The 19,910-nt window shown below is 34.5% G+C and overlaps 1 non-coding gene across 1 annotated transcript; it reads left to right on the top strand.

Moving 5' to 3' along the window:
* The first annotated feature begins 2,168 nt into the window (after positions 1–2,168).
* LOC121481740 lies at positions 2,169–2,272 on the top strand. Its single transcript, XR_005985398.1, has one exon. It is a non-coding gene; the product is annotated as a U6 spliceosomal RNA (small nuclear RNA).
* The last annotated feature ends 17,638 nt before the right edge of the window (positions 2,273–19,910 follow it).

Genomic DNA, 19,910 nt, shown 5'->3' with positions numbered 1-19,910 from the left:
ATGCAATTTGTCATCCAAAAATGAGGTTATACAGCTTTACATGAACTTGGCATGAATTAAGGCATCTTTTGTGCTTCAAGTTTAGTATTTAATACAGAAATTAATTGTGAAAGATGTTAATGCAGTTATTTATAAATTACATTTGCTAAAATAATTTTAGTGGCACAAAAAGAAACACTGTCTTCTCTAAATTGTGTCAGGTTTTCACTGTGTTCAGATTACACTTGCAGAGAATAATTTCAATGGCTTATCTATGCATACATACACACATAGGTGTGCATACATACATATACCCTTTGGGTCCTTGGTTAAGAAGTAGAGAGTAGTGACTTAGCTCTTGTGCAATAGAGCTTTTTTTGCTGAACATCTCAGATCCTAGCCCTTGGCTGTCCCATTTCTGGAATTCCTTCCCAGAGCAGTTCAATCTTCTTGACACAGTGCTAGTTGGTGTGGCTTCTGGGAAATATAACCACTTAGTGACATGACTAAAATGAGACAGCTCAAATCTGTTATTGCCAATTACTAATACCATCAAGGCAAGTCTTTGTTTAGAACTTTGGAACTTTTACTTGATGCATCAAGATGACTTGATAGAATTGTGATAAATTTTTCTTTATTAGTTAATTAAATAATACTCATGCACTATATTTGTATTTTGATGATTTGTTACTAAAGTTTAAATAAATGTGTTTACTTACATCAGGAAAAATCACGTGGTGCTCTCCACTTGGATTTGCCAATGAAAAAGCCCCATCCAAAATCATTTCTTTCCACTATTTTTTTATTTCAGTTTCCTTTTTATTTACTTCATAGCATTCATTCATCACAATTTGTAATTACTTTATTTGTTTCATATCAACGTCATAGAGCATGGATCTTGCCTATATTTTTAACCATTGGATCAAACACTCTGAATGGTAAAATTAAGTCCCTCAATAAATATTTACTGAATAAATGAGTGAAGGAATGAAATAAAGCGGTATTAATGACTTTAGTTATCACCTTTTTAGTTTTATAAATACGGTTTGAGAAAACAAACAAGAGCAGACTCTAGAATATTTTAAATATTTTTTTCCATAGACAACCAAGGTGAGAATGGTAGATCTTGGGTGGAAATATTGGGGAAAGAGATGAAGGGAACTTGAATAAGTATGGGAATTACATTGTCTTTAATCTTATCTTAATATGTTAAATTAAAATTCCATACTGCGTTGGGTAAAGGATAGTCTTAATATTAAAAAAAAAAAAAAAAGTGGTTTGCCACCTTTAAGCCAGACTGTAGAACAAGTATGGGCAATAGAAAATCCTTGATCTGGAAATTGGCCGTGAGTTGGTTGTCCTCTTCTAGCATACATTTTGAGACTATAAGCAGATCTCAGTTACCTATGTAAATACTAATGACTGAATCAAAATGGTACCTATTGATTCTCAAATCTATGCTACTGACTTCAGGCTCAATATTAATGAGGGAAAAAATGGAAAGAAAGATACTGGTCAGAGAGAACTATACTAATCTCCTTCAGGGCAAATGTGAGCCTGCTCATCATGCATGTAAATAGCCATCTTACAAGTGTGTATATAAATGGGTATTTAGGGTTCTTGGTGTGTATGTGCATGTATTTTTGCAAACAATATAGATGGATGGACAGACAGAAACAGATACCAAATGCTTTAAATTCACCAATGATAGAATTATTTATGCTAAACAATTAGGCACAAATTGATTTTTCAAGATTCTGAAAATGTCCCAGTGACCAGATGATAGAATATTTTTGTAGAAGCAGCTCATTTCCCTCAATCCCCATGCTCAACCCCCATGCTCACCTCAGAAATGCCTCTCCATCATTTCTACCTTTTGGCTTATAAGAAAACTTCCATCTGCCCCTCCACATGCTATTTTTCAAGGTTGAAAGAGTTGCTAAACTTACTGGTAAATGACTGGTCTTCATTGGTCCACGTTTTCCCTAGCATGGAGTTACTTTACAAGTTGAGACATAGTCTCTTAGATCTTTATCTCATTTTTTACATTTTCCCTCAGATGCCCTCCTGGGGATCTGAAAGAAAGTTAGTGAGATCCTTACCTGAGTCTTTTTATCAGGTGAAAGCAGACATAACTCAGGACCCAAGGCCCACATTTTAGAGTATATGTCTTAAAATCTTATAGGATAGTGCTATCTTCAGCAGCAGATACACTAAAATTGAAATGATACAGAAATTAGCATGGCCCTTGCACAAGGATGACATGCCAATTCATGAAGTGTTCCATATTTGGGGGTGAAATAGATAAAGAGGATTAAGAATACACTTATGATAGGCATGGGATAGTACATACAATTGTTGAATCACACTGTACCTGAAAGTAATGACACTGTATGCTAATCATATTTCAATTTTTAAAAATCTGATAGAACAAGTTCTACCTGTTTATTCTCCCTCTTTAAGGATGTAGTTATTTGTGAACATCTATTTTTCAAATAACTTTTTAAGTAATTTTACTGAGTTCTCAAATATCTAAATAGACCTTAATTGATTTTGCACAAAATTTATAGAAAGATATAGTATTGTCATCTGAATAATATCAAGAACTTCTATCCACAACCATGGAATATTTCTCTATTTTTCTTTTATTAGAGTATTTGTTTTCCCCAAAGAGAGTATGAGGAAAGTTTAGTAAATGGGAGGATTTAGCAAGGCCTGTTAATTAGGATTCTTCTTGGGGTATTTTTGTCTTCAGAGATAAGGATGCTCCTTTTCTCTGGTCATAGGGAGTGCACCTCTCACATGAGAATTTTATGATCTGTTTCAGTAGATAAGGGTGAGGGGAAGATCAGAGTGATCTTTCTGCTTCTACTATTTTCTCAAACTCCTTCAACTTAAAATATTCAACATGCCAAAGTGCTGTATTTGGAGTTAGCAGGTCCTAAACTCTATCAAGTGCAAAGGGAAATCCTCAAATATTAACCAAATACAATCTTCATGAATGCTATAAGTCCATTTTAAAAGATTTTCAAAATGAAGACAAATATAATATTATCTGCAAGTAATTTCTATTTTCTTGTTCAAATATAATGATTTTTTAAAGTAGATCTTTTACTTAGAATTTTGCCAGTATAAAATTGAGGGAGAAAATGTATTGGTAATGAGCAAAAAATTATTAATATAATTTAATTTACTGGGGAAGTGACTATTTCTAAGGAAAACAAAATCTACTTCAGACTGATCACAAAGAGTAAACCCCAATATGTTTCACTCTTAATTCTTTAGGACTAATTTTTGATTATGGAAGATTCTCATAGAAATGTATTTGATGAGAGAGAGAGAGAGAGAGAGAGAAGCAAGAGACTTTCCTATTCACTATCTTTCTTCCTATCCACTTTCCCAAACATTACGTGATAACTGAGCCTTGCCAATATAATTCTACTTAATCATTTTAATAAGAATTAAGTTGCCAAATTTTTCATCAAACATCAACTAAATGTTGGAAAAACACAGACTTCGTGGCACATTTAATTTAGTGTTCTACAAAAAAAAAGATTATGTAAAGACTGAATTTATACATGCAAGGCAAATGAAAGAAATGGGGATATTCTTTTGATAGTCTGTGCTGGCATCAAATTTAACCTTGAAATATCTGGAATAAAGTATCCTCTGATGGAAAGTAGTTGAGAAATTAGCCCCAGTTTTTCACCTCACTTTGAGTAAATAATACCTATTTCACTTTGAGAAAAAAAAATGGTTTTATGTTAAAGAAAAAAAAACTACAGAAGAAAAGGCTAAACATAAACACATTAGGAGTTGAGAAACCTATTGATTGTTATTTTTAAAAAGGGCTTGTTGGAAATCGCTTACAAATTTGGATGACAACCTATGTTGAGTAATATAGATTACTGTTATCTGTGATTCTAATCTGGGATGACCTGACAGTTTAACTGTGGCTAAGAGATCTCTTTTGTTCAACAGTGTTTTGTTAACCAGCTGTCTCTTTGAGGTAGAAAACTGAATTTGCTAATATAAATAACACACCGGGAGGATATGAACAGTCAAAACAGTGTAAAAGGCCTCAATCTAATTTTTATCTTCCTGTCATCCTGGGTGGGTTCCCTGAGAGATAATAATGAAGAGTGCAGAGGGAAAACTCTTACAGGATTTTATACTCTTAGAATTTATAGTAAATTGTTTTTTGACAGATAGCTTGGGCTTTGCTCCTCCTCTTCTAAGGAATCATGCAAAGAATGTGTGGGTCTAAGGCAGTATTTTTCTTAAATTGATAATGAGCACAGAGCCAAAACTGAAATCCAAGGTCACAGATAATGGAAAATACACCATAGGCATTTTCATTGCCTTTATGTTTTTAATGATGTCTTCATTGTCACTTATTGGGATTTTGTTTTGTTTTCTTTTTACAGTCGCTTATGTTTCCTGCTCTTTGCCACTTGCTTTCAGGCTGGTACTAGCACTTGCATAAAATATCTTAATGGCCCCCTGCAGGGCTTCTGAAGTGAAGGGTCTGCTAATGTTGCCATTATGACCCTAGTCTCAGAGATCTTTATATCACAGTCATCCTAATTTGCATTAGACCATGGGGAACATGCCACATAGGTCAGTCTTGGGAGCAATATTTTTTTGATACACTTGAAAAAAAATTATAGTAGAAATTCTTCAGCAGTTGTGTAGCTCTAGAGCACTGAATCTAGTTACAGTAGCATTTGCTGGGGTTTTAGCTGAGTGACTTCCATAAAAGTTAATTGAAATTATCTGAATGAAGCCTCAGGTGATGCTTTGAAAATAGAGACTAACCTTGCAATTGCTTTGTTCTCCTTTCACCTTCTTCTCTTGCCTTAAATAGTAGCACTATAGCTGATTGAGCTAGAATACCATCTTACTGACAGGGGTAGAATGACATAATAATTACAAACAAATTGTATCTTGTTTAATAAAGGCTCCCAATATAAATACAAGATCAAGCAGTTGTTTTGAAATGTCAGAGTGACCTAGGGTAGTAATAATAGAAAGATGCAAATACCCATGGCATAGATCCCCTGGGAACAGACGTGATGTCCCAGTATGGGGGTGTCACACTTGATATGGAATCAAAGAGAATTAGATATTACTTTGCAAAATGTTTGTGATCTACTTTCTTGTTATAAAATGTGGCATTTCAAAAATTTTGTTTAAATCATGAATTAAAAAGTAAAGAAATGAATAGAAAAATATAAGGGAAAGATTCTACCAAATTATGTAGGTGGTTTAAAAATTTTTAGACATGTAGCATCTGTTTATTCTCTCAATCTTTACAACATTTTTTTGAATCATGGAAAAGATTCCCATTTTCAAAATAAGTAAACAAATGATTGACTGGTAGCTTGAATTTTGCAGACAGACCTGGATTTAAATCCTGCCCTACCATTCACTAAGTGAAGGTTTAGGGCATGTTACTCAATTTCATCAGTTATGAAACTTGCACTTGGGGAATGTAGTGTTACGATTCCAGGCCTGTTTTAAGGAGCCAATGAGATACATACATAGCTCCACACCATCCTAGCACAAAGAAGGCAGTGAGATTATTCTTTCCTCTGCTTCTTTGAGAATATGGGGGCTTACTTAACATCATAGATGGTTAATAGCAAAGATAAAATTAAAATATGAGTGTTTTGACTTTTGGCCTGAATTTGTTACACTCTAAACCTTGCTCCTCACAATTAAAGATAATTCACCAAATATTCTCATGTAATTTTACTTTGCTTTATTCATTTTCTAATCCAATTAGAAAGGATTATATTTGTAGAAGCATGTTATAGAACAAAGAATTAGGTGAATAACAGAACAATATATGATCTCAAGGGAGAAAATTTCTTTCTTTCAAATGAATCTGGTAAAAGACAAGGAAAATCAGAGAAGGTTGTGCTGTCCACCAGAAGTCATGAAACAAAATGGGTAGAATCTACCACAAGGTCCAACAAAAAACCAAAATCTAGAATGGGAAAATTGAAGGGAATAAAGTTAACCTATAAAGATATTAACATGTTGTGACCTTTCATTATTGATATCTAAACCACTCTCCAGTGAGTTATTTTACACAAAGTATCACACAGGATGTGTTCTGTGGAAACACTCAAATTACAGTGTGAATATATATCTCTATTTGCCTGAAATAGTCTCTGTTTAGGTTAGTTGTCCTACTCTAATTATTAATAGGTCAGCTTTCACTCTCAAAAAGTTCATATTTGGGTGATGAATTATATGGTCACCCTCTCAGTCAAGGACACAAGACCCTGTCGTGAAGATAGGCAACATTCTACCATAATTCTTAACCTAATGCCAAGTGCATAATCACTTTGGTTACCTACATTTAGTACTTCTTATCACAATTAAAACCCCAGAGAATAGGACTCATTTTAAAACAGAGTATGAAACAGGGAATGACTATCAGATTGGGACAAACAGGTGAATGTTTGTAGGAACAGAAGAAGGAGAGCCACAATAGGATACATACATTAAGTTGAAAATTAAAGCATTAATATTTTTAAATGTTTATAGGGAAGAAAGATGAATAGTGGGTAGCAAAGCATCTAGACCAAGCATCTGGATGCTGGAAGTCAATTTCTAGTAGGTACCCAGTTACATACTCAAAGCCCCAAGTTTGGAGTGCATATTCGATTGTTGATGAAATTGTCACTATTGCTAGCAGCCACATCACTTAGTCATAGAGGCCATTTTTATTGAATATATATATATATATATATATATTTGAATATATAATCTATCACGTTATGATAATTCAATGTGATCAATTGTTTGTCTTAGTTTCTCATTGGAGCGAATAGATTAACTCCCATACACCAGTTGAATTACTGGGTTGAACCATATGAAATTGTTGCTTTTTAATCTTTTGACTTAAAAGCACAATTCTATCTGGTTTAATCTAATATAATCCTATTAATATAGGAAAAGGACAATGGAGAACTTAATTTAGAATGCAAAATGATCCCAAAGCAAGACAGAGAGAGGGATAGAAAGAGAGAAGAAGAAGAAGAAGGAAATAAGGAAAAGTCACTAAAAAATACTTACAGAACACCTATTTCCACATGCCAAGGAACCTATGCCAGGTACCTGGGACTAAAAATAGACCTTCTCTTTTCTGTCATGGCACAGGCTCTTGAGAACATAAATTAAGAGTTCATGATCTACTTTATCCATTCATCTGTTGATGGACTTCTGGGCTTTCTATAGTTCAGCTCTTGTGGACATTGCTGCTATAAACATTGGGGTTCAGGGTATTATGCTGAGTGAAATAAATCAATCAAAGAAAGACAATTATACGGTTTCACTCACATGTGGAATTTAAGAAACAAAACAGAAGTCATAGGGGAAGGGAGGGAAAAATAAAATAAGATGAAATCAGGGAGGGAGAGAAACCCTAAGAGACTCTTAACTATAGGAAACAAACTGCAGGTTGCTGGAGGGAAGGTGGATGGGGGAATGGGGTAACTGGGTGATGGGAGTTAAGGAGGGCATTCGATGCAATGAGCACTGGGTGTTATATGCATCTGATGAATAACTGAGCTCTATATCTGAAATTAATGATGCACCATATGTTAATTAATTGAATTTAAATTAGTTTTAAAAAAAGAGTTCATTATCTAGATACTTGTCTTGTTTTTAAAGATAAGTTCTCATAGAGCAACTATCCTTCTCCTTTTGTTTTATATTTTCCTTTATTCCTTTCTAGGTTTTCTTCCATTCCATAATATTTTTATGTTGATTTGCAGTCATTTTCCCTCCTCAAGCTGAAAGCCTAAACTCCTATTGCTCTAAAGCACCTATTTCACTATGACTTGTGTTAGTTACTTATTTGGAGATCTGTGCCTCCTTCTCTCAAAGCACAACGATGAAAGCCCCTTGAAGACAAAGAATGAGAATCATTCATCTTAATTAACATGTGCTGTGCTTATTATATTCCTGGCCTTAGATGTTATTCAATAAATTCTCATTAAAGCAAATAATGTCCAGTGTACATTGGTGCAATATCTAGGCTATGCCCTAGCCTCAACAAATATGAACATATTGATAATATAGATATAAGCTTTGCTATTCACTACCCAGAAATTAAAGGTAGTTACTGGATATTATGTTTTGAGATCAATTAATATAATTTGCTTTTCTCATATATGTGTAGCCTCAGGCTCTGTTTCCACTCAGTCTCTTTTTTAATGTGAACATTAATAGGAATTATGTTTTATTAAACAGAATGGAAATAAAATAGTTTTGCAATTTGACTCAGTGTTTGCTGCATTTTTATGCAACTGTGCAAGAGACAAAGATTTTACTAAATGGTATAAAACATGATGAAAATTCCCTGTGACAAGATACAGAAACCTTAAACTATCTCATTTTCCCTTTACCTCTTTTCCTGAAAGGAGACTTTGAATCTGGAACCTGAATCACTCTTGCTTGTCCTAAGATGTCAGTGGAAGGTGAAGACAGCCAAGCTGGAAGGTCACCAAGAGACTTGCTAATGTACAATTTGTTTTGCTTCCTGCATTTCACAATTTTTATGACATTGAATCCATTTGAATAACACAATAGGAAATACATAGCAATTTACTCCTTAAAACAAATGAAAATCCACCTATACATATATTGGGGGGGGGGAAGAATTATGCACACATACACACACAGTACATATTTCACTTTAGATCGGAGGAAATATACAAGAAAATATTATTATATTCAGTTGAGACTTTGTTCCATATATATTACACAGCATTTATGTTATATTGTATATATATGTGTATATGCTATACTTTATTTAAACAGCTTATTTTTTAAACTGGTTCTACTAACTAAATGCGTATATTGCCCTCTACATACATCATTCTTCTGCAATATTTTAAATAGGCATTAAGCAGTAATTTTTAAATAAGTTTATGTGTTTTAGAGTGAATCTTTTCCAAAAAAATCATCATAGTGCTCTCCATAACCTAGGGAAACCAAAAACTAAAATTATAAGTTTAGGAGTGAAAGATTTTTACCAAACTAGGGATTTGCCCTTAGCGGAGGACTGTCCCTGGTTCCTCTGGTAGACAGGCTGTGCTAGAGAATTGAAAGCTAATGTGTGCTGTCAGGTAAAGGTCACAATGACTCAGGACTTTACTCTGTTCTTTGCTAGTATTTGGGGGAAAGGTATTGAACTGATTCACAAAATAATCACTTTGTGGTCGAAGAATAACAAACTGAATTCTAGTGATAAATTTTATTTTGGCATCTGAGGAGCATATCCTAAACAGTTTTTGTTTTTTAATTCAATTAATTTAAACTAAAACAAAAACAGTATACCCATTTCTCCTACTGTCAATTCCCTACCTCTGGCAACCACCAATCTGTTCCCTGTGTCAATGAGTTTGTCAGGAGAAATTTTATATATATAAAATCATCCAATATTTGTCTTTTGTCTGACTTATTTCCTTTAGCATATGCCTTTGACTTCATCCATGTTGCTGCAAATGCAAGGTTTCATTATCTTTTACGGCTGAGTGATATTCCACTGTGAATATGTACCACCTCTTCTTTACCCATTCATTCACTGCTGGACACTTAGTTGTTTCCATATCCTGGCTATCGTGAATAATGCTGCAACGCATATATGGGTGCATATGTCTTTTTGAGTTAATGTTTTCATTTTCTTAGGATAAATATGCAGAGTGGAATTGCTGGATTGTGTGGCTGCTATATTTTTAATTTTTTGAGAAACCTGCATATTGTTTCCCATGGTGGCCACACCAGTTTACATTTCCACTGGCAGTGCACAAGGGTTTCCTTGTCTCCACGTTCTCACCAATAGTTGCTATTTCTTGTCTTGTTAATAATAACCATTCTAGTAAGAGTAAGGTTAGCATGGAGTATCTTTCCATTTATTTGTGTCTTCTTTAATTTCTTTTCCCTAATGTTTTGTAATTTTCAATATATAGGTTTTTCTCCTCCTCAGTTAAATTTATTCCTAGATATTTTATTCTCTTTGATGCAATTAAATGGTATTGTTTTTTTAAATTTCTCTTTCCAACAGTTCATTATTAGTCTATAAATGTAACATACTTGGAGTCCCTGAATGGCTCAGCTGGTTAAGAGTCCAATTCTTGGTTTCAGCTCAGGTCATGATCTCATGGAGCCCTGCATGGGGCTACACACACAGCTAGGAGACTGAAGATTCTCTCCTGCCCCTCCCCCCACTCACACATGTGTACTTTCTCAAATAAATAAGTAAATCTTTTTTTTAAAAAAATGAAACAAACTTTTGTGTATTTTGTATCCTCCATCTTTGCTGAATTCATTTATTAATTTACAATTTTTAATGAAGTCTTTAGGATTTTCTGTAGGTAAGATAGACATTTATATAATGACATTTGCAAATAGTGACAGTTTTACTTCTTTCCAATTTGGATGACTTTTATTTCTATTTCTTACCTAATTGCTCAGGGCTAAGACTTGCAATACTTTGTTGAGTAAAAGAGGTGATAGTGGACATCCTTGTCTTGTTCTTGATCTTAAAGGAAAAGATTTCAGTTTTTCCCTGGTGAGTACGATGCTAGCTGTCAGTTCACCATATATGACCTTTATTATATTGAGATATCCTCCCTCTTTATCTGCTTTGGAGAGTTTTTAGCATAAATGGATGTTGAATCTTGTCAAATGCTTTTTCTGCATCTGTTGAGTTGATCGAAAGATTTTTTTCCTTCATTTTGCTAACATGATATATCACACTAAATGATTTGTGGATATTGAACCCTCTTTATATCTCTAGAATAAATCTCACCTGATCATGACATATGATATTTTTAATGTATTGTTGATTTGGGTTTGCTAATATTCTGTTGAGGAATTTTGCATCTATGTTCATCGGAGTTATTAGCCTGTAATTTTCTTCTTTGGAGTATCCTTGTCTGGTTTTGGAATCAGGGGAATGGCCTCATAAAATGAGTTTAGAAGAGTTTCCTCCTGTTCTATTCTTTTCTGAAGACTTTGAGAAAGGATTGATATTAATTCTTCTTTGAATTTTTGGTAAAATTCTAGAGTGAAGCAATCTGATCTTGGACTTTTATTTGTTGGTAAGTTTCTGATTATTGATTCAATATCCTTACTAGCAATCTATCTGTTCAGATTTTCAATTTCATCATGATTCCATCTTGGTATATTGTATGTTTCTAGGAATTTTTCCATTTCTCCTAGGTTGTCCAGTTTGTTAGCTTATAATGGTTCATTGTAGTTTCTTATGATCCATTGTATTTCTGTGGTATCAGTTGTGACTACTCTTTTATTTCTGGCATCATTTATTTGAGTCCTCTCTCTCTTTTTTCCTGGTGAGTCTAGCTAAAGATTTGTCCAAGATTCTGTTTTTATTTCCCAAGAATAAGCTTTTAGTTTCAATGATCCTGTTATTGTCTTTCTAGTCTCTGTCTCATATGTCTGCAATATTCTTCGTTATTTCCTTCTTTCTATTAACTTTGACCCTCATTTGTTCTATTTTTTTTTCAGTTCTTTGAGGCATAAAATCAGGCTTATTTGAAATGTTTCTTGTTTCTTGAGGTAAACATTGAATCACTATGAACTACCCTCTTTAAAAGGGTATTTAGTCTTTGCTATATCCCATAAATTTTGGTATATTCCATGTCCATTTTCATTTGTCTCAAGATATTTTTTTAATTTTCCTTTGATTTCCTCTTTGATTCATTGGTTTTTCAGTAGCATATTGATTAATCACTACATATTTGTAAGTTTTCCCATTTTCTTTGTGTAACTAATTTCTAGTTTCATACCATTGTCATCAAAAAAGATAATATTTCATATGATTTCAATTTTCTTAAATCTATTAAGATTTGTTTTGTGGCCTGACATACAATCTATCTTGGAAAAATGTCCTATCTGCACTTGAGAAGATTGTGTAGTCTGTTGCTTATGGATGGAATGTTCTATAAATATTAGGTAATTCCATCTGGTCTAATGTGTCATTTAAAGCTACTGTTTGTTTTTTGACCTCCTGTCCGGATGATCCATCCACTGATATAAGTTGGGTATTAAAATTCTCTGATATTTTTATATTCTTTCTCCCTTTCAGTCTGTTAATACTTAATTTATATATTTAGGTACTCCTATATTGGGACACAAATATTTACAGATACTACATCTTATCCTTGAATTTACCACTTTTTCACTATGCAAAGCCTTTGTCTCTTATTGTTGTCTTCATTTTGAAGTTTATATTGTCTAATAAAGTATAGTTACTCCAGCTTTCTCTTGGTTTTCATTTGCATGAAATATCTTTTTCCATCTCTCCTCATTCTATGTATGTCCTTACAACTAAATTTAGTCTCTTGTAGGCAACATATATAAATTGGCTGTGTGGTTTTACTCATTCACAGTATATCTTTTGATTAGAGAATTTAGTCCATTTAAATTTAAAGTAGTTATTGGTTTTTATGTGCTTGTTTCCATTTTATTAATTGTTTCCTGTTTTTATAGATTCTCTCTCTTTTTTTTTTTTTTTTTTTTTTTTTTTTTAATTTTTATTTATTTATGATAGTCACAGAGAGAGAGAGAGAGAGAGAGGCAGAGACACAGGCAGAGGGAGAAGCAGGCTCCATGCACCGGGAGCCCGATGTGGGATTCGATCCCAGGTCTCCAGGATCGCGCCCTGGGCCAAAGGCAAGCGCCAAACCACTGCGCCACCCAGGGATCCCTCTCTCTTTTTTTTTCTACTCTCTTCCTTTGTGTTTTGATGCTTTTTTTTTTTTTTTTTTTTTTTTAGCGATATGCTTATATTCCTTTCTCTTTATCTCTTTTTTTGTATTTACTATAGGTTTTGGTTCAGTGGTTACCATGAAGCTTGCATATAAAAACTTATATCTATACCAGTTTTTTTTAAATTGATAACAACTTAAATTTGATCCCATTGTAAAACTCAACATTATTACTCTCTTTACCTCACGTTTTATGTTTTATGTCACTTTTTACAACTTTTTATTTTATGTATCCTCTGTTATAGTTTTAGTCAATATTTTTACTTTTCTCTTTTAGCTTTTATTATAGTTTTATAAATTATTAATCCACTACCTTTACTATGTATTTACTCCACCAGAAAGATTTTTACTTTTGTATGTTTTCTTGCTACTAAATGGTACCTTTTTTTTTTTTTCAGCTTAAAGAAGTACCTTTAAATGTCTTGTAAGGTCACTTTAGTGGGATTGAACTCCTTTAGCTTTTGCTTATCTGGAAAACTATCTCCCCTTCACTTCTAAATGATAACTTTGCTAGGTAGATTAGTCTTGATTGGATATTTTTAGCTTCAGCACTTTTAATATATTCTCCCACTCTTTTCTGTCCTGTAAAGTTTCTGCTTTACACAATCAGTAGAAAAATCAGTAGAAAAATCTATTGATCATCTTATGGAGGTTTATTTATATATAACAAGTTGGTTTTCCCTTGCTGCTTTTAATATTCTTTGTCTTTAATCTTTGACTTTTTCATTACAATGTACCTTCCTGTGAGTCTTTTTGGGTTCCTCCTATTTGAGACTCTGGGCTTCCTGGATCTGAATCTTTGTTTCAGCCATTATTTCCTCAAATGGGATCTCTAACTCTCCCCTCTCTTCTTCTGAGAGCTGAACCCAGCAAATTCTGGTCTGGTTGATATTATCCCACCTGACTCTTAATTATCTTTACTTTTTTCATTCTTATTGCTGCTCTGATTGAATGTGTCCCACTGGCTCATTTTTTAGTTAGTTGAGTCTTCTGCTTCATCTAGTCTGCTGTTGAACCTCTGGTGTATTTCTCAGTTCAGTTGTGGTATTCTTCAGCTCTATGGCCTCTATTCAGTACTTTCTTATATTTTTCAATGTCTTTTTTGAAATTCTTACTCTGTTCATCTGCTTCTCTCCCCAGTTTGGTGAGCATATTTATGACTATTACTTTGAACTTTTTGTCAAATAAATTACTGTTCTCCATTTCATTGGGTTTTTTTTTTCCTAAGGTCCTATCTCATGCTTTTCTTTGAAACATATTCCTCTGCCTTTTTATTTTGATTGACTCTCTGTGTTGGTTTTTATACAATAGATGGTTGGTTTCTACACAATAGATATTCTCCCAGTCTTAAAGGAATGGTCTTGTAAGAGAGGAGAAACTTGTTAAACCCTGCTTCAGGTATTGATCTTTCTCTTCAACTTTTGCCTACAGCTCATAATGATATTAATAGCTCCCTGCAGTTGAGAATGTGACAAGACCTGTTAAAGTTCCAAAGGGTTGGATCTCGGGACCTACAGTCAGGTTGACTGGTAGCTAGAGCCTCACACATCAGCTTTTAAATGGATGCAAATGTATACGGTCCTGTCAAACTACAAGCATGAGCCCCACTAGACACCAGAACCAGGTGATCTGGTATTGTCCCTGGGTAGCAGTCACAAAAATCAGGACTCTACATGAGTGCAGTAAGCCCTTATCTGGGTGATAGCAGCATAGTGGAGCAAGCAGAGAGAGCATTAAGATGGCATCCACAGCCTATGTTCCTTAAGAGTAGTTTCTTAAACACACATCTAGTGTGTGCCAAACCTGAAGCTTGCCTCTCAGGCCAAAGCTCCAGACAAGCAAAGAGGCCTCCTTCACAGAACAATTGGGGATTATGCCTCAGTTGTCTGTGCAATGCCCTGGAGGTAAAAGCTTGACAAGAGCTGTCTCTCCAATGGCCACAGTCCTGTGGGACTCAGGAATGCAAGGTCCCCTGGCCACCAGAGCCAGGCAATCAAGGGACATTCCTCGGGCAACAGCTACAAAACCTGGGGAGCCTGACATAAAATCCAAGGCACCGGATGTGTGTAAAGCTTCCTTCCAGGAGGCACTGATGCTTTTGAGTAGGGCAGAGGGTGAGTGCAAAGGTAGTGCCTGCCTTCCATGGTCTTTGGAAAGGATTATAGTCAGTCCCAAGATGTGTGTTTAATTAGGAGCTTGCCCCTCAGGCCACAGTCATGGTTAGCTAATAGCCTAATTCACAGAAACACTGAACTGTTGGGTCTGTTGCTGTTTAAGAACTCTTTCTCTGTTGGTTACAGTCCTATTGGATCCATGAATGTAAGCCCCACCAGCCACCAGATCCAGGTGATATACAGGTGCCTTCTCACTGTTGCAAAACTCAGGGTGCCAGACATGGCTATGTGCTCTTTCCTTAGTGACTTTTATTATTACAGTCTCATGGGACTAGGAATGCAAGTTCTTCTGGCCTCCAGAGCCAGATGATCAATTGATTATGGCAGCTGCAAAAATTGGGGCACTAGATACACATAAAAGCTTCCTTCCAAGAGATATTGGTGCTCTGAAGCACAGCAAAGGGATAAACAGTTCTATATTTAGAGCACCACACAGTGCAGCTTTAAAGGTGTTTCTCTACTCCTATACTGTGAGCTCACAGGGGTCAGCAGTACATATGCATGTCTCATCCACTTTGTGTCTCTCAGCACCAGGCCAGTATTTTTGGCCTGTCGTACATTATCAATAATTGTTTGTGAGCTTAATTTAACTTGATGTGGAAAACAAGTCTATCTCAATTTCCATTATAATCTTAAATTAGCTTTCCATTTCCCTGAAGGAGAGAAAGATTATAAATGAAGTGAAATAAGAGTAATGTGAGAGGAAATAAGATAATCAGGTTTACAATTATTTCACTCAGAGCTAATATTTACTAAGTGTTTATAAATGTTCCAGGCAATTTTCTAGGTAGGTGGATATTCTTTTTTATCCCACTTGACAGATGAGGAAACTGAGGCACAAGAAGGTTAAGCAATCTGCCTAAACTCACAATTCTAATAAGTGGCAGGACCAGGATTTATCTATTTACAAGGTTATCTAATTAGAGTCTGCACCCTTAACTAGACATTCAGTTTCTTCCAGAATATTATAATATCAAACAAAATTATAAAAGTCACTAAGAGGAAGTAAAAAAAAATTTGAAATTTTCACAAATTTTGCAAATTTGTATAATACTAAACACAAAAAAGTGAAGTCTGGGATTTGACAATAACTAATTCTTCTTTAAATGCTTTTTCCTGGGGGTTAATCAAACATAACAAATTCACTAGATAAACTATATACTAGTTAGCACTTGATATGAACAAATGTGTATATCCATTCAACAAACAAATATTTAGCAGTTATCATGTGCAAAGTGATGTGCTAGGGATGTAGGCAGGAGGTACAATGACAATCAAACCCCTAACAGACCTAAGGGGCTACCAGAGGTACGTGAATAGCTTCAGTGCAGAATAGCAGTACAGGAAGCATGAGTAGGGAGAGGGATAGTTGTTTCCCCCCTAGGGATCTGCATATGTGGAGACTTACACATATGTGGTTGCAGTAAGAAAGCAAGGGATATTCAAGAGAAACAGGCAGTAGTATGGTTCAACTGGTGCATAGAGCCCATAAAGCAGATGAAGGGTTTACAAAATACTGCCCTGTTGGTGACGTCTTGAATGTCAGGACAAAACCCTTATTCTTCCATTATCCAGCCTCCCATCAACTATTTATTGTGATATGTGTGCAAACACAAATGCATCAAGTTATAATAGAAAGAATAAGGGGGCACCTGGGAGGCTCAGTGGCTGAGCATCTGCCTTTGGCTCAGTCGTGATCTCGGGGTCCTGGGATCGAGTCCCACATGAGTCCCTCAGGGGAGCCTGATTCTCTCTCTGCTTATGTCTCTGCTTCTCTCTGTGTCTCTTATGAATAAATAAGTAAAATCTTAAAAAAAAGAAAAAAGAATAAGGAATTTGGCATGTTATGAACCTGGGTATGGACTCAGGCTCCATCTCTCTCTAGCTGTGAGATCTCAGAAAAATTATTTGATATAGCTGAATCATGATTTCTTTAACTATAAAATTCAGATATACCAACCTACAGAATTATTTTGAGGACTAAATAAACTCAAACCTCAGTGCTTTGATCCATAAATATTACTCAATATATATTATGTATCAAAGAGTATGGCTATCTTTCTACAAGCAATGCAAAACTACTACAGAATTTTAGGCAAGGGAGTAACATACTTGATATTTCACCTCCTGATTTCTGTTATAGAGCAGATTAGAGCCTTTTTTTTTTAGTAAAGAATTCATCAGTAGCTAATGATATATGTAATATATATAATTTATATAATTTATAATTTATTTGGGGTAGATAAAATTGAGTGCCCTATTTCTATGCTGTTCCTCAAGCTTGAGGAGCACAGGTCAATCTGCAGTTACATTCCAAACATGAAGGGCTTATAAGATGATTGGGTCTGATCCCATTTTCCTGAGCAAGAGAGTACTCAGGGCCTGTTTGTCTTCTGAGAGTTTAGGTGAAATGAGTGCTGGCTGGAAAATATTGCTCTGTTACTCAACTATTCTCAACTTTTTTACTGTACCTTATTAACCAAGGTATCTGTGGAAACTGTGAAAAGTAATTGGGGCAAAATCCCCTTCGGTTACGTGGGTGGAGGATTATGCTGCACCTGTTTGGGTTAGCTATCTCACCTACATGTGCACAGCTAGGAGTGAGAGATGTTCATTCTCCATCCTAATATTCTCCAGGATATCTAAGGAGAGAAAAAAAAAAAAAAGAAGTGGTGACAGTCTCAATGCTATGAATTAATTGCATGGTAGGGTCAAATGAGAAAAAATGGGGGAAGAAATGAGAAAATAGGACACATGAATCTTACTGCTGAAGTAGATTTTCCTATAATACTTTATATATAATTTCCATATACTGAATGCCTAGTTTTATATTTGCTCTTTATATTTTTACTTCCAAGCATACGTTGAAAGATTTGGTTCAATGTATTTCTTTCAGAGCTCAATCCTCTGGAGATTTTAGAAGTATATATTCTTTTTGTTATTATGGTTTTAAGATCCTGGAATCTGGTCTTCAAAATTGAATTGAGTAAGCCACTTATCACTCCACGCTTTTAGCCTGTCCAAGTGAGTCTAAGCACTTTTTTGTGACTGCCCCTTCAACACCCCAAAATCCCTATGTCAGCAGATTTTATCCTCCTAATGCATGTGCCCTCTTCCGGGTCATTGATGTATAAAGTGAACAAAACTCTGTCCCAATATTTATCCACATAGCAGTCCATTAGTTAGTCTTGAGACCAGTTACTATTCTCAATCACCTTCAATCTTAGTTATTGAAGCTAATCTTTTCCCTCATTCAAATATCTCATCCCCTCATACCATAATTATTGACCTTGCGAATCAGTTTTTCTGTACTCTACTATATTTTAAAATGTCTTCAACTGAAGGGAAAGTATATGTTCATTATTCCTATTCCCTCTACATAAAGGCTTCATACCTTTTTGTTCAAGAAAATCTTACCAGTCTAATAATACACGGCCTCTTTTATCTTTATCTTTTTATCTTTATTATCTTTCTAATTTGATACAGTAATTTTTGCATATGCCCTTTTTTAAGTTTTATTTAATTCTAGTTAGCTAGCATACAGTGTAATATTAGTTTCAGGTGTACAGTATAGTGATTCAGCACTTCCATACGACATGAACCTGTGTTCATCACAAGTGCCCTCCTTAGTCTCGGTTACCTATTTAACCCATCCTCCCCTTTATAACCATCAGAGTTCTTTATAATTAGAAGTGTATTTCTTAATTTGCTTCTCTCTCTCTTCTTTCTGGCCCTTTGGTTGTTTGTTTTATTTCTTAAATTCCACATATGAGTGAAATAATATGGTATTTGTCGTTCTCTGACTAATATCATATAAAAGATTATATTACTTAGCATAATCCTCTCTAGCTCCATCTATATTGTTGCAAATGGCAAGATTTCATTCTTTTTATGGCTGAGTAATATTCCATTGCATATGTATATCACCTCTTCTTTGTCCATTCATCAATGGATGGACACAGCCATGATTTGGCTATGGTGGATAATGCTTCTATAAACATCTGATTTTTGTATATATTCTTATTGTCTCCACTCTGTAGTTTCCCTCTTAGAAAAAAAGAAAAGAAAACTAATTTGTAGACTTTACTAGACCTGATTTGCTATACATAATCTTTATAATTTAAAACTTTTGCATATATTTTAAATATTTTCAATATATTTTGATTTCATATTCAAATACATTTTATAGCTCAGTGAAAAACACAATGGAAGCAGAAGGCAGAGAGAAAAGAGATTTGAAGATGTTGGTTTTAAAAAATAAAATGAAGTAAATTTTATATATTACTAATAATTGCCTTAACTGAACGACAAGCTGTGTAAGTTAAACTGCTTTTGAGGAATCAAAGCTTAGGGACTATTTAAATGCTTTTGGTCAGTGAGCCAATTCCGAAGGTGATTCTATCATCTGGTAACTGCACATTGCTTCAGTAACTTAAAAAAGCAACTAAATGTTATTCAGTGGTAAGTTTAAAGTATTAACTTTTATTTAAGAGATTACACTTTACTAAGTGACTAAACCAAACCTAGAAATCTATGATTAAAAAAAAAAAAAAAATTGATTTGAAAACACTTTTTAGGTCTGAATGGAGCCGCCTGCCATCTGTTGGTGGTTCTCTTGAATTGCAGGAATCACTCTAATGGTTTAGTGACCTCTTATGTATGGAAATAACCAAGTTACATCACAAAACCTACTTTTGACGATCTTAATTACTATTAATGAAAACTCCCTAAAGATTGATCATGTGTGTATTTGATATTTTGTCATCATAATCACATAGTTAGCACAGATAATTTCAGGGGAATTTAATTATATTGGTTCTAATTATAAGGAAATACAAGCTACAGCCATTGCTAGAAAACTAGTATATTTAAATTTTAGGTCACATCCAACTCATATCTACTGCTGGAAAGATTTAGGAATACACTAAAAGAATGGGGAAGTTGT

The sequence above is a fragment of the Vulpes lagopus genome, chromosome 23 (genome assembly GCF_018345385.1).
Source record: "Vulpes lagopus strain Blue_001 chromosome 23, ASM1834538v1, whole genome shotgun sequence".
NCBI classification, from domain to species: Eukaryota; Metazoa; Chordata; class Mammalia; order Carnivora; family Canidae; genus Vulpes; species Vulpes lagopus.
This window is presented reverse-complemented; position numbering and strand designations above follow the sequence as displayed.